The sequence below is a fragment of the Elephantulus edwardii genome, unplaced genomic scaffold (genome assembly GCF_000299155.1).
Source record: "Elephantulus edwardii isolate Elephantulus edwardi_28Jun2011 unplaced genomic scaffold, EleEdw1.0 scaffold00069, whole genome shotgun sequence".
In the NCBI taxonomy this organism is placed as follows: Eukaryota; Metazoa; Chordata; class Mammalia; order Macroscelidea; family Macroscelididae; genus Elephantulus; species Elephantulus edwardii.
This window is the reverse complement of record NW_006399819.1, coordinates 14,102,972-14,109,304: the sequence shown is the minus strand read 5'-3', so window position 1 is coordinate 14,109,304 and position 6,333 is coordinate 14,102,972. Positions and strand designations below refer to the sequence as shown.

The 6,333-nt window shown below is 38.1% G+C and overlaps 1 pseudogene; it reads right to left on the bottom strand.

Annotated features, from left to right (window-relative positions):
* Positions 1-3,094: 3,094 nt before the first annotated feature.
* On the bottom strand, positions 3,095-5,865 carry LOC102843129 (annotated as a pseudogene).
* Between the last annotated feature and the right edge of the window lie 468 nt (positions 5,866-6,333).

Sequence of the window (6,333 nt, the reverse complement as noted above, 5' to 3'; positions counted from 1 at the left end):
TAAACAAAAGAATGTAGAAAACAATGTATATAAATGTAACATACTGTAAAGACATTGTTATAGGAAAATCAATTTTATATATACAGAAATAAAATCTACTATATCTATGGAAATAGATGAATGAGAAGCTCAGTAGCATCAGTCAGAACAAGGCTAACTATGGGATGGACCATTAATTGTTCTTATGCAAGTTCATACTGAAGCTTAGGAAAATGAAAAGAAGTCCAAGACACAAAGTATGACCTTAAGTATATTTCATTTGACTTCAGAGACTATTTCAAGAATATATGTGATGCACTGAACACAAATGATTAGAGACTGGCGTGGTATCAAGGGTAAAAGGTCATTAAAAATATCAGAAAGAGAAAAAAAAGATCAAAATAAATGTCAGAAGAGATTCTGAAACTTGCTTTGACACATACGGTAACTGAAAAACTGGAAGAAATATGAAAGAACTGAACAGAACATTTCAAAAGTCTATTTGAAAACACAAAGTAAAGAATTATAACAGAATGAACAAAAAGCTGGAGTTAGAAAACAAAAAGAAAAGAAGATGCTTGGCATTTCCCAAGCTGAAAGAACTGAAGAAAGAAACATCAAGTTTAGAGTAGCAATACAGAATGATTACATCAGCAAAAGATACAAATGTTTTATAGAAACAGAATGCTCTTTGGAAGTAAGAATAATGCCACTTTATCTCACCTTGGACAAGTTTTCAGGAGAGGCTAGTGCCTGGAGAAAGATATCATGCTTAGGAAAGGGTCAACAAAAAAGGAGATCCTCAATGACTTGGGCCAATACAGTGGCTGGAATAATGGGCTCAAGAATAGCAGTGACTGTGAAGAAGTCAAATACTTAGGTTTTTATGAATAGGACCTGACTCAACAGCACTTAACAACAACAGCGAACAATATACGAAACAAGGCAAGGAGAAAAAGAGGATAAAGGTCACTGTAACAAAAGAATTATTTGACTTTAAATCATTTCACATGGTAGCATATGGTCAAGAATTAGCAGTATTGAAAGAAGTACAAGGTATATCAAAGGCATTGGTGAAAAATAAGAACCCTTAGGTGTTGTTGAGACTTCTTTGATTTATAACAACCCTAGAGATTGATATTGTTAACAGCTTTCATTTTCTTGGCTCCACAATCAACACTCTTGGAACCACCAGCTAGGGAATTAAATGACATATGGCTATGGGAAAGTCTGCTGGTGGGGACCTATTCAAAGTACTGAAGAGAAATGACATCACTCTGGAGACTAAGGTGCACCTGATACAGTCCATGGTTTTTGCAATTGCTTGCTATGAGTCAGAGAGCTAGACAAAGACTAGGATGACAGAAAGAGAATTGATGCCTTTGAGCTGTGGTGTTGGAGAAGTATATTGAATATACCATGGACTGCTAAGAAAACTAATAAGTTCATCCTTGAAAGAGTTAAACCCGGCTGCTCCTTGGATGCAAGGATTCTGAAGCTTTATCTGACATATTTTGGACATGTTGCAAGGAGGGACCAATCCTTGGAGAGGGACATAATGCTTGAGAGGGTTGAGGGACAGCATAGGAGAGGAAGACCCTCTGTGAGGTAGGTTGATTCGGTTGGGTAATGGGGGTAGATGTGTCGGAGACAGTAAGATAGGTAAGGGATAAAACAGGGTTTAGGGCTGTTGTACATAGGGTTGCTATGAGTCGCAGATGACTCCATGGCACATAACAACAACAATAACAACACTAATTTTTATTGTTTTGCCTATGGTTACTATCATTCCATATATGTGATGAATTGTAAAAGAGACCAGATAGTCTACAAAACCTAAGAGATTTATTATCTGACTTTTTATCGGAAAAAAAACCCTAACATGTCAATCCCTGGTTTAGAGCATGAGAATCAGATTTTGGATTACCCTTAACACCTACTTACCAGCTATTTGATGCACAGACTTGCTGTGAAAGTCAAATTATAGTATAAAAATAGGACTATTTTGGAGCCTTTAAAGCACAAATATAGCATGTGATGATTTATTTCTATCTGAACGTACAGTTCTCATAAAAAAAATTAGAAATAATGTAGTGACATATCAGACATAATGCACTGTTTTTGTAAAGCTGTCTAGAGTAGTGTGTACATGTGCAACTCTGCAACCATGCACCTGAGTAAGTAAACACGCAAGTTAAACTTAGAGAGATAGTGAAACTTTTCCCTTTGTGAGACCCTTAGGACTGCAGCATAGCAAAGATTGTTGTTGTTGTTGTTGTTGCTTGCTCTTGTGTTGGAACTGGCTCCTAGTTGACACGCCAGCAGGTTTTCAGAAGCAGTAAATCTCCCAGGAAGAGATTGCTCATCTGACACAGATTAGGAAGTAGCAATGGCAACTTGACATTACCCTTTCTCATCAGGTGATGAGCTCTCAGCTGTGCATTTTTGCATAGCCAGGTTTTGGGAAATGAAATGTCAAAGATAGTTTATCAGTCTGGATAAAAAAATAAGGGAAAAAAAAAGAATGGCTACTGTTAAAACAAGGCAAAACAAGCAAACCAAAAAAACAGGACTGATTGCGCTCTGACAGCTCAGAGATGATGGAAAAGGGAGCTTGCTTTCTAACGTGTATACCAGATAGTGAGAATTCAGAAGAAGCAATGTATATATTTCATCAGGCAATTTTGCCTCCTCATTCTTTCCTGGATGTTATTACATTTGTCTCCCCCTAGGAAGGAGACCCTAGTAAACTACAAATTGTTTGTGCAGTAAAAACAATGCGAGTGTGTGGGTGTGGGTAAGGAGCCTGGCATTTTGCAGAGCACCAGGGCCTCTTTAATTAGAGAGAAGCTGTCAGAGAAGATGGACAATGTTCCTTTTGTTAAGACAACACAGTGCCTTACAAAATCATATTTGCTTTAAATGCAGTATATTTGCACACAACAAAGACAAGATGCACAGTTTAGATGATGGATAAGAACTTGGCTAGATTATGTTTGCTTTCAATAATGTAACAAATCAAGACACAAGCTTCTGAAAATCAGAATTTGCAATTAGGGTACTTTAAAAAGTTCATTTAAACTTGAAATTTTGCTTGAAAACAAGTTACCATGATTTAAGGGATGTTTAAGGCATATGGATACTTTGGAATGAAAACAGAATAAAAATAATCTTTTAGACAGAAGTAGATTTCACAGAGACATAGCCTTAATTCTGGTTTTCTTAGCCATCTACATATCTAAGTAAATTATTACAACAGTAAAATAACATAGATTGTGGAAAGTGTTTTAATTTCTAGGCATTTAGTGGGTTCCAGCAAGAGTTTGTTGGTTTCCAAATAATTTAGTGATGAAAGGAATATGATCTAGGAAATTTTATTTTCTAGGGGAAATGTTCTGGCAATGATGGTCAATAGAATACTTATATCTTAACAAAAAATTTCCATTAAGAGAAGTAACCCAAGGGTCAGAGCCATTTATTAATACTCTGCCTGGAGGCTGTGATATAGAGTGCCTTTCATTGTTTTATTTCTTTTCAATGTGATTTTATTACATGCAAGGTAGGTTGCTTAAGATATATTCTATGTCTTCTGAAAGCACCAACAAAATAGAAATGCAAAAAAGTAAAGATCAGTTTGGATTGGGCAAGGTAAAATCGGGCCAAGCCCACCATTATGGAAATGCTTCTGACTCACAGTCCAGGCAGCCTTCAAGACATCTCTTTATAGTGTGTGTGTGTGTGTGTGTGTGTGTGTGTGTGTGTGTATTCATAGCGACCCTATGAACAAAAGGCTTGAAGCTCCTCTACAACTACTGACATTTATCAAAGTTCATAGGCATGTTATTTAGGAAGTGGATGCCACTCCTGTTTCCAAATTTTAGATAGATAGATAGATAGATAGATAGATAGATAGATAGATAGATAGATATTTATTTATTTATTTGTGGGTCTTGTAGTGTACTGTAGAGTTGGAATCGAGCCATAGTTGACCCTCCAGTGGGTTTTGAGAGGCAGTTAATGGCATGGGAGGAGATCACCCATCCTTCTTCCATGGAGCAACTGATGGCTTCAAACTGCGTGCCTTTGGGATTTCAGGGCAGATTCTTACCACTAGGTGAGTTTTGGTAGCTCAGTGATAAGGAGTTGTGCTGTCAAAGCAAAGGCACCACATGGTTCAAATCTACCAGCTACTCTATGTGAGAAAGATGAGCATGATCAATCTCTTCCCATGCAGTTTTGTTGTTATGTGCCATCAAGTTGTCAGCAACTCATAGTGACCCTATGTACAATAGTTCTGATCTCTGCTCTATCCTGAGCCAGTCTCACTGTTTCTGCCACACTTACCCCAGTTACCCTAGTTACTATGTCAATCCATCTCATTCAGGGTCTTCCTTTCCTGTGTTGTTCCTCCACCTTTCCAAGCATGATGTCTTTGGTCCCTTCTGACCACATACCCAAAGTGTGTGAAATAGAGCCTCAAATTGAAGCTTCCTGATGGATCTTTAAAATCTAAGTAGCATCCTGGTTTCACCCCCTATAGGATAAAACTGTTTGTTCTCTTGACAGCCTATGATATGTTTGATACTCTTCTCCAGCACCACAACTCAAAGGCATCAATTCTTCTGTCAACTCTAGTCATTGTCCAGTAATTAATTGTGAAGACCATTGCCCAGATTAGGCATACCTTAGTCTCCAGATTGACAGTGTTGCTCTTTAGCACTATGGAGAGATCACTGACAGCAGTTTTTCCCAGAGCAATTAGTCTTTTGATTTATTTACTTCTGGTGCCAAGAGTGTTGATGGTGGAGCCAAGCAAGCTGAAATTGTTAACAATCTCTTCTCCATCTCTCATAGTTCTTCCAATTGGTCTAGTGGTTAAGAATCATTGTCTTCTTGATGTTGAACTTCAATCCATATTGAAGACTATAGTCCTTGACCTGCAGCAAATGCTTGAGGTCCTCTTTAGTTTTGGTAAGCAAGGCCGTGTCATCTATGTAACATAGGTTGTTCGTGAATCTTCCTCCAATCTTGATGCCACATTCCTCATTATAAAATCCAGTCTCCCAAATGATCTGTTTCATTTACAGCCTCTGATAACAGACTGGAGGCTCAGTGATGAGTTAATTACAACTTGATGGCTATGGTTGTTGTTATGCGCCATTGAATTACCTGTGTTCATAGTACAATAACTCTGAATCTTGCCATGTCTTGATCCAGTCTCACTAACTCCACTACATCTATTCTAATTGTCCCAGTAAGGATGTCCTCTGAGACTGTACCCTTGGATTCCTTCTCCTTATTCATTGCCTTGGCATGTATCTTCCTTCAGGAATCTTTGGCCTTGTTAGTGTTCTGTTTGGCCAGTTTTACCAGCATTTCCCCGTGTTCTCTGGTTACTTTGGGAATGAGCACTCAAATTAGCATCCCTTCCACCTCTGGGTTGAGATTCCTATCACTTTCACTTATAGCCTTGAGAGCTGAACCTGTATAGTCTGTGAAGTAGGCCATATTCACAAAAATAAGCTGTATGACTTCATGGCGATCTGGCCACTCTGGTTTAAAACAAGCTTCCCATCATCAGTTAACACAGTGATATGATTGAGAGATCCTGACAAGGTCCTTATATTGTGAGTTTTATTGAAATTACCTTTGAGTGCTTCCATTACAGACTTCATTTCTTCATCCACTGCTTCCAACTTGATAATATCCTCAACCAAAGTAGCATTAATATTCACTCTGGCTTGGGATTGTCCTTTGTCTTTGGCTTTCTGGATAGCAAAGTGGTGGACTGGTAGAACTGGATAGGCTGTGGTCACCTTGTTATTCATTCACTGTTTTCATTATAATTTCTGAAACAGGTTTAGTCATGGCTGCAAATGAGTTATAAAAGGCAAGATGGGCCAAATGGAATTACCCTAATGCCACAGCTATGATTGAAGGTATTTCTTACAGCTACTCACCAGGTTACTCAGGAAATGTTGAAGAGGAGTTATGACTATTGTGTTGCAATCTTTTCTCTCTCTTTGAAGAATGAGTTTGGTATTTAATTGGGATTGCTTTAGACATGTAGATGCTTTTGGTAGGATTGCCATTTTCACTATGTTGAGTCTTCCTATCCATGAACAGAGACCATTTTTCTTTTTAGTTAGGTCTTTTACTGTTTCCTGTAGTAGTGCTTTGTGGTTTTCTGCATAAAGATCTTGTGTGTCTCTAATTAGGATTGTTGTTGTTGCCATCAAATCGCTTGCAGAGTATCACAGCTCTAAACCCTGTTCTATCCTGAGCCAACTTTATTGTCTCTAACACACCTACGCCCATCATCCCAGTCACTGAGTCAATCCATCTCACTGAAGG